Source organism: Rhinoraja longicauda, chromosome 3, assembly GCF_053455715.1.
Source record: "Rhinoraja longicauda isolate Sanriku21f chromosome 3, sRhiLon1.1, whole genome shotgun sequence".
Taxonomy (NCBI): domain Eukaryota; kingdom Metazoa; phylum Chordata; class Chondrichthyes; order Rajiformes; family Arhynchobatidae; genus Rhinoraja; species Rhinoraja longicauda.
Window position 1 is genome coordinate 94,425,802 of NC_135955.1, and position 9,706 is coordinate 94,435,507.

At 50.7% G+C, this 9,706-nt stretch overlaps 1 long non-coding RNA gene across 1 annotated transcript; it reads right to left on the reverse strand.

The window, feature by feature from the left end:
- Positions 1 to 4: 4 nt before the first annotated feature.
- LOC144592486 (uncharacterized) lies at positions 5 to 7,857 on the reverse strand. The gene is made up of 3 exons (XR_013547134.1): positions 7,733 to 7,857; positions 6,081 to 6,289; positions 5 to 47 (listed from the first exon to the last, which is right to left on the reverse strand). It is a non-coding gene; the product is annotated as an uncharacterized LOC144592486 (long non-coding RNA).
- Between the last annotated feature and the right edge of the window lie 1,849 nt (positions 7,858 to 9,706).

The following is a 9,706-nucleotide window of genomic DNA, read 5'->3' on the forward strand; positions in this document are numbered from 1 at the left end:
TCCCGCCCCCAGCTGATCTTGTATTCATATATGTTGGTGTGACGAAGCTATTATGGGCAGAACAATTAATATTACTCAATAATCCTCAGAGTTAAAGGACGTCCCTTTAGGAAGGAGATGAGCAGAAATTTCTTTAGTCAGAGGATGGTGAATCTTTAGTTTCGTTTATTTTTAGAGATACAGCGCGGAAACAGGCCCTTTCGGCCCACCGGGTCCGCGCCGACCAGCGATCCCCGCACACTAACACTATCCTACACCCACGAGGGACAATGTTTTTGCATATACCAAGCCAATTAACCTACAAACCTGCACGTCGTTGGAGCGTGGGAGGAAACCGAAGATCTCGGATAAAACCCACGCGAGTCACGGGGAGAACGTACAAATCCTTACAGTGCAGCACCCGTAGTCAGGATCGAACCTGAGTCTCCGGCGCTGCATTCGCTGTAAAGCAGCAACTCTACCGCTGCGCTACCGTGACCGTGCGGTGGAGTTCATTGCCACAGAAGGCTGTGGAGGCCAACTTAATGAATATTTTTACAAGTTCACACGTTATAGGAGTAGAATTAGGCCATTCGGCCCGTTGGGGCCACTCCGCCATTCAATCATGGCTGATCTCTGCCTCCTAATCCCATTCTCCTTCCTTCTCCCCATCACCCTTTGCACCCACCCTAATCATGAATTTGTCTGTGTCTGCCTTAAAAATATCCACTGACTGGGCCTCCACAGCCCTCTGTGGCGATGAGTTCCACAGATTAAGGCAGAGATAGATAGATTCTTGATTAGTACGGGTGTCAGGGGTTATATGGGGAGAAGGCGGGAGAATGGGGTTAGGAGGGACAGATAAATCAGTCACGATTGAATGGCGGAATAGACTCGATGGGCCGAATGGCCTAATAATACTCCTATCACTTATGATCTTATGAATTCATTGCCACAGATGGGTGTGGAGGCCAAGTCAATGGATATTTTTAAGGCAGAGATGGATATGACGGAGTAGACTCGCTGGGCCGAATGGCCTAATTCAACTCCTATCCTAATAGGAAGGATATTCTTGCTATTGAGGGCGTGCAGCATAGGTTTACTAGGTTATCTATCTATCTAACGTGAGGATGCTATTCATTGACTATAGCTCTGCCTTCAACACAGTCATCCCCACCAAGCTCATCACCAAACTTCACCAGCTAGGCCTCAGCTCGTCGTTATGCGACTGGATCCTGGACTTCATAGAAACATAGAAAATAGGTGCAGGAGTAGGCCATTCGGCCCTTCGAGCCAGCACCGCCATTCAATATGATCATGGCTGATCATCCAACTCAGTATCCCGTACCTGCCTTCTCTCCATACCCCTGATCCCTTTAGCCACAAGGGCCACATCTAACTCCCTCTTAAATATAGCCAATGAACTGGCCTCAACTACCTTCTGTGGCAGAGAATTCCACAGATTCACCACTCTCTGTGTGAAAAAAAACGTTCTCATCTCGGTCCTAAAAGACTTCCCCCTTATCCTTAAACTGTGACCCCTTGTTCTGGACTTCCCCAACATCTGGAACAATCTTCCTGCATCCAGCCTGTCCAACCCCTTAAGAATTTTGTAAGTTTCTAAATTCTAAATTCTAGCGAGTACAAGCCGAGTCTATCCAGTCTTTCTTCATATGAAAGTCCTGCCATCCCAGGAATCAATCTGGGACTTGCTGCTGGAGCGACCGCAGACAGTGAGAATGGGCCCGCACCTGTCCTCCACTATCACCCTGAGTACCGGCACACCACAGGGCTGTGTTCTGAGCCCCATGCTCTACTCCCCCTTCACATACGACTGTGTTCCTGCATTCGACACCAACACCATTGTCAAGTTTGTAGACGACACAACGGTGATCGGGCTGATCACCAACGGTGATGAAACAAACTACAGAGCGGAGGTGCAGAACCTGGCGGACTGGTGCTCTGATAACAACCTGTCCCTAAACACCACCAAGACCAAGGAGCTGATCATCAACTTCCCTAGGTCACACAACGGGGAATACGCCCCGATCTTTATCAATGGGGACAATGTGGGGAGAGTGTCCAGCTTCAAGTTTCTGGGCACTCACATTTCGGAGGACCTAACATGGTCCAAAAACACCGCTGCGCTGGTCAAGAAGGCACAGCAATGACTGTTCTACCTAAGAACGTTGAAGAAGTCTGGTCTACCCCAACAGCTGCTGACGACATTCTACCGCTGCATCATAGAGAGCATCCTAACGCATGGCATCCCTGTGTGGTACCTCAGCTGCACGGAGGCAGAGAGGAAAGCTCTACAGCGGGTAGTCCATAAAGCTCAGAGGACCATCGGAACACAGCTACCAGCCTTGGAAGGCATCTACAACACACGATGCCTCAGAAAAGCCACCAGCATCCACAAAGACTCTTCACACCCCTACAACAGTCTGTTCGAACTTCTACCATCGGGCAGACGATACAAGGCCTTCTACGCCCGCACCTCCAGACTCAGGAACAGCTTCATCCCCAGGGCCATAGCTGCTATGAACCGGTCCTGCTGAGCTGGATGGTCACATCGCACAGTGAACCGGCACAGACCTACTTGCACTTTATTCTGTTTTAAAACTGTTACAATTTGTTTTGTTGGGTTGTTTAAATGAATACTGACTAGCTAATTAATTTATTGCATCGTATGGGAGGCGCATTCCCAATCTCGTTGTACCCCTGTACAATGTCAATAAAGATATATTGTATTGTATTGTATTGTACACTATCTCAAATAAACGTGTTTAAGTCTACATTAAAGCTGTCATTCCGAATGAATTTCAGACCATTCTGCTTTGCAATAGATTGTTTGTGGACAAGGTTATCTACAAACCATTGAAGTAGATGTCATTAGTTGGCGGAGTCTAAGCGGAATATTTACTAATGTTCTGGCAAGCAAAGCTTTGGAAATGAAACACCAAAGTCATCAATTATGAAGTGCTGGAATGAATATGGTCCATTGTTCAGGTGTAGAAAGGTAAATCCAATTTAGATATAATTGTGTTGCTGTAAATCACACGGCGTGGTGTTCTGTTTCATAAGCAAACAACTGGCACTTGCTTCCTTTTAATACAGTCACTCTTGGCTTCCAGCATAGCAGGAGAGAGACACATCGGCTGGTGTTTAGTTTCCCGAGTCTGATCCCTCTCGCATGGCCCATTAGCTGATTGCACCTGCCACCAGTGGACAAATTATTGCCACTGTCTCACCATCCCCAGACCAAAGAGAGCGACATTTCACCAAGGCGAGAAACAGTGCTGGATAGGGTTGCCAACTTCCTCACTCCCAAATACGGGACAAGGTGACGTCACCGCCCCGCGCCCCACATGACCTCACCCAGCCAGCAGCCACATACTCCCGCTCCAACAATGGCGGCTGCCCAGGCCGGGAGGCGGGTTGCTAAGCAACCTCCGTTAGGTGGCACCCGGACCTACAGTGTCCGGGCCTACAGTGTCCGGGCCTACAGTGTCCGGGCCTACAGTGTCCGGGCCTACAATGTCCGGGCCTACAATGTCCGGGCCTACAGTGTCTGGCCTACAGTGTCCGGGCCTACAGTGTCTGGGCCTACAATGTCCGGGCCTACAACGTTTGGACCTACAGTGCCCGGGCCTACAGTGTCTGGCCTACAGTGTCCGGGCCTACAGTGTCCGGGCCTACAGCACCCCACAGGCCTAATACGGGACAAGGGCAGTCCCATAAGGGACAAACTAATTTAGCCCAAAATACGGGATGTCCCAGCTAATACGGGACAGTTGGCGACCCTAACTATCCTACATACGCTAGGGACAAATCACAATTAATCCAAAGCGAGTTCCTTGTTTCTACATTTCATGAAGCCTCTTGTTCCTGAAACAAGGACCTCACACCTTCACCACCCCAGCAAGCTGAGCCAACTCCTGACCGTGGCTAGAATGCAAAGTTTGCATGTTTAGTTTAGTTTAAAGATACAGCGCGGAAATGGGCCCTTCGGCCCAACGAGTCCACACCGACCAGTGATCACCCCGTACACTAGCACTATCCTACACACACGAGGTACAATTTACAATTTACACCAAGCTAATTAACTTACAAACCTGTGCATCTTTGGAAACATAGAAAATAGGTTCAGGAGGAGGCCATTTGGCCCCTCAAGCCAGCACCGCCATTCATTGTGATTATGGCTGATCATCCAAAATCAGTACCCTGTGCCTGCCTTCTCCCCATATCCCTTGATTCCACTAGCCCTTAGAGCTCTATCTAATTCTCATTTAAATTCATCCAGTGAATTGACTTCCACTGCCCTCTGTGGCAGAGAATTCCACAAGTTCACAACTCTCTGGGTGAAAGTTTTTTCACATCTCAGTTTTAAATGATCTCCCCTTTATTCTTAGACTGTGTGGCCCCTGGTTCTGGACTCCCCCCAACATTGGGAACATTTTTCCTGCATCTAGCTTGTCCAGTCCTTTTATAATTTTATATATGTTTCTATAAGATCCCCTCTCATCCTTCTAAATTCCAGTGAATACAAGCACAGTCTTTCCAATTTTTCCTCATATGAAAGTCCTGCCATCCCGGGGATTAACCTCGTGAACCTACGCTGCACTGCCTCAATAGCAAGGATATCCTTCCTCAAATTAGGAGATCAAAACTGCACACAATACTCCAAATGTGGTCTCACCAGGGCCCTGTACAACTGCAGAAGGACCTCTTTGCTCTTATACTCAAATCCTCTCGTTATGAAGGCTTTCTTCACTGCCTGCTGTACCTGCATGCTTACTTTCAGTGACTGGTGTACAAGGACACCCACGTCTCATTGCACTTCCCTTTTTCCTAATCTGACACCATTGAGATAATAATCTGCCTCCTTGTTTTTGCCGCCAAAGTGGATAACCTCACATTTATCTATATTATACTGCATCTGCCACGCATCTGCCCACTCACTCAACCTGTCCAGGTCACCCTGCAACCTCCTAACATCCTCTTCGCAGTTCACACTGCCACCCAGCTTTATGTCATCCGCAAACTTGCTGGTGTTACTTTTAATCCCATCACCTAAATCATTAATATATATTGTAAATAGTTGCGGCCCCAGCACCGAGCCTTGCGGCACTCCACTCGCCACTACCTGCCATTCTGACAGGGACCCGTTTACTCCTACACTTTGCTTCCTGTCTGCCAACCAATTCTGTAGCCATGTCAATACCCTACCCCCAATACCATCTGCTCTAATTTTGCCCACTAATCTCTTGTGTGGGGGGGAACCGAGGGTGTGGGGGGGAACCGAGGATCTCGGAGTAAACCCACGCAGGTCACGGGGAGAACGTACAAACTCCGTACAGACAGCGCCCGTAGTCGGGATGGAACCCGGGTCTCCGGCGCTGCACGTTCTCGCTGGGACCACAGATGTTTAACCCCCCGCTTCTCCTGGAGCCTCCAGTTTGAGTTGAGTTGGGTAAATTAGAGTTTATTGTCATGTGTACCGAGGTACAATGAAAAGCTTTTGTTGCGTGCTGACCACTCAGGATGGAACCTGGGTCTCCGGCGCTGTAAGGCGGCAACTCTACCGCTGCGCCACCGAGAGTGAAATGAAAAGATCTATAGTGGATCTTGAAAAGTTTATAAAATCATCTGTACATTGGCATCCTATTTGGTGTCACGTAGGCCAACAAACATAAGGTGCCAACTTCATTGTATAGTGTTATGTTTACTTTAGTTTAGAGATACAGCGTGGAAACAGGCCCTTTTGCGCCCACCGAGTCCGCGCCGACCAGCGATCCCCGCACACTAACGCTATCCTAAACCCACTAGGGACAATTTTTTAAAACATTTATAACCAAGCCAATTAACCTACAAACCTGCACGTCTTTGGAGTGTGGGAGGAAACCGAAGATCTCGGAGAAAACCCACGCAGGTCACGGGGAGAACGTACAAACTCCGTACGGACGGCGCCCGTAGTCGGGATGGAACCCGGGTCTCCGGCGCTGCATTCGCTGTAAGGCAGCAACTCTACCGCTGCGTCACCGTGACCGCCCCTAATATAATTTGATAACAGGGGAAGTTATAACTGAACGGCTTCTTACCCTCGCGTGAATGGTGTCCAGGAACATGGAGTGGGCTCTCCACACTGGTAGATTGAGCTGTGGCGTCCGAGGCAGGACATCAATATAATCTGCAGCTCTCTCACTCGATAGATTGTACTCGATGTCCGTGATGTGGCGTTTGAACCAAAGGCAGTGATTCTCAGGGCTGCCTTTGGTCTGTAGTCCCTGTTTGACCTCCTGCTCAATAACTGGAACATTTAGTTCAGTTTAGAAAATAGAAACATAGAAAATGGGTGCAGGAGGGGGCCATTCGGCCCTTCGAGCCAACACCGCCATTCATTGTGATCATGGCTGATCATCCACAATCAGTAACCCGTGCCTGCCTTCTCCCCATATCCCTTGATTCCGCTAGCCCCTAGAGCTCTATCTATCTCTCTTTTAAATTCAAACAGTGAATTTGCCTCCACTGCCCTCTGTGGCAGAGTTTAATTGAGCTTAGTTTAGTTTAGATAAACAGAGCATTCAGCCCACCGGGTGCGCGCCGACCAGTGATCCCCGTATACCTGAATCATTCTATTTACTAGGGACGATTTACAATCTCTACAGAAGCCAATCAACCTGCAAACCCGCACGTCTTTGGAGCTTGGGCGGGAACCAGAGCGTCCGGAGAAAACCCACGCAGGTCACGGGGATGGATGGATGGATGGATGGATGGATGGATGGATGGATGGATGGATGGATGGATGGATGGATGGATGGATGGATGGATGGATGGATGGATGGATGGATGGATGGATGGATGGACGGACGGATGGACGACAAAATGCTGGAGTAACTCAGCGGGTCAGGCAGCATCTCAGGAGAGAAGAAATGGGTGACGTTTCGGGTCCAGACCCTTCTTCAGACTGATGTCAGGGGAGGGGGTGGGACAAAGATAGAATATAGTCGGAGACAGGAAGACTAGTGGGAGAACTGGGAAGGAGGAGGGGATAGCAATTAACCAGATAGTCCCTGCTTTCCCTCTCTATCCACTCCCCCAGTTCTCCCACTAGCGTTCGTTGAGGGAGGGAGGGAGGGAGGGAGGGAGGGATGGATGGATGGATGGATGGATGGATGGATGGATGGATGGATGGATGGATGGATGGATGGATGGATGGATGGATGGATGGATGGATATAAATAATTAGCAGTTTGTAAAAGCCAGATTAGCTGAAGTTGGTGTGATCATTCTTTGATAGGTCTAATGAAAGGGGAAAGGGTAATGGTGTTTACGTTTTACTTTGTAAAGGTAATGGCAAAACTCCTCACAGCATTATTGAGGACTGAGTCCACAGCTCCCTGAAAGTGGCAACACATGTAGAGAGTGAGTGGTAAATAGGGTTGCCAACTTCCTCACTTCCAAATAAGGGACAAAAGTTGACGTCACCGCCCCGCGCACCACGTGACCTCACCCACCCAGCCAGCGGCCACGTGCTCCCGCTCCACCAAATGGCGGCCGCCCGGGCCCCCGGACCTACAGCGTCCAGGCCTACAGCGCCCACCGGGCCAAATACGGGACAAGGGCAGTCCCATACGGAACAAACCATTTTATCCCAGAAATACGAGATGTCCCAGCTAATACGGGACAGTTGGCCACCCTAGAGTACAGGCAAGCACCCAGTTGAGATTAGTGTTGACGTTTTCAAGAATACCTGTTTCAAGAAGTTTGGAGGAGGCTTCCTGGCCAAGTGCTAGTGGTGCATATATCTGGAGGATGCTCCAGAGCTTGTGGGAGGTGTTCGACCAGCTGTTCCTTGCTTGTTGCCTGCGGGCAGGATCCTTGCTGTAAAACTCTTGGAAGTGTGCGCTGCAAACCGACACAAAGCTCGGAGTCAGAGGGACTTACTGTAGCATTGACAATCTCTACAATAGGCGGCGCTGCCTCACAGCGCCACCGACCCGCGTTCAATCCCGACCACGGATGCTGTCTGTACGGAGTTTGTACGTTTTCCCCGTGGGTTTTTCCCGGATGCTCCGGTTTCCTCCCACACTACAAAGAAATGCACTTATTGCTTCTGTAAATGATCCCTAGTGTGTGTAGGATAGAACTAGTGTGCGGGGATCACTGGTTGACGTGGACTCGGTGGGCCAAAGGGCCCGCTTCCACTCTGTATCTCCAAATTAAACTAAACCAAACATGACTAGATTATACTGTGTAAAATAAAGGTGAAAGTGGCTAGAACATCGAAGCATAGAGTAAGACAGCATGTAAACAGATGTACCAGTTAACGTGCTGTATCTCTAAACCAGGGGTTGCCAACTGTCCCGTATTAGCCGGGACATCTCGTATTTTGGGCTAAAATGGTTTGTCCCGTACGGGACCACCCTTGTCCCGTATTAGGCCCGGGGGAGCACTGTAGGCCCGGACACTGTAGGCCTGGACAATGTAGGCCCGGACGCTGTAGGCCCGGACGCTGTAGGCCCGGACGCTGTAGGCCAGCACACTGTAGGCCCGGACACTAGGCCCAGGGTCTGCTGTCAGTCCCGGACAGTGTAGGCTAACAGAGTGTGTACGGGGAGCATGGCCAAGTGTGTTCGCTTAACGGAGGTTGCGTAGCAACCCTCCTCCCGGCCCCGGGCGGCCACCATTGGTGGAGCGGGAGCACGTGGCCGCTGGCTGGGCGAGGTCACGTGGGGCGAGGGGCGGTGATGTCACCTTGTCCCTTATTTGGGAGTGAGATAGTTGGCAACCCCGACTGTAAACTAAACTAAGCCGAGGGGCCTGTTTGCGTGCTGTCTCACTGCAGACTGACCTGATGGGCTGAAGCCTGTAGGCACTGGGGGCGCGGTTCTCGTCTAACTTGTACCACTGCCGCAGTAGAGCAGCTGCGTTGCCCGGGTCCACCGTGTGCGGCGGTGCGTTGTGTGTGGGATCTGCAGCGCCAGTGGTCTGGGAGTGGCGGGCGGGCGGGGGCACGATGCCGCCAAGATCCCGGCGCCCTGGCGCGGCGCTACGGAGACGGGAGCTGGCGCCCAGGCGAGGTCCCGCACTCTCCCGTGACCCGGCGTGTCCGCTCAGAGGCTCGGAGGCTCCACCGCCCAGCCGCCTCTCTTTCGCTCTCGCCAGCCTTTCCTTCTCGACGCAGTTAAAAATAGCCTCAAATTCATCTTTAATTATGGTGTCGGGGAGGTAAGGCGAGTCGTGCTTTTGTCCCACCAGCAGCTGTGTGCGGAAAAAAGAAAAGTCATATTGTTTAATAAACGGTCGAGTTCACACTGAGGGCTGAGTCTAATTACAGAGTCACATCAAAGGTGAGTCAGAGTTTACAGCCTGTATCTTGTTGCACAGAGCATTAGACACACACCCATCAGCCGAAACATTGTGACCTGATGAGCCAAAACATTATGCCCACCTGCCTAATATGCTGTTGGTCCTCCGTGTGCAGCCCCATACGCAGCAGGGTGCGATGCACTGTGTATTGTGACACATTCCTCCCGTGACCACCATTAACATTTTCTGTGACTTGTGCCACAGTCGACCTTCTGTCGGTTCGGACCAGACGGGATAGCCTTCGTTGCCCTCGCGCATCGACGAGCCTTGGGCGCCCAACACCCTGTCTGTCGCCGGTTTGTGGTTTGTCCCTCCTCGGACCACTGTCGGTCGGTACTCACCACTGCTGACCGGG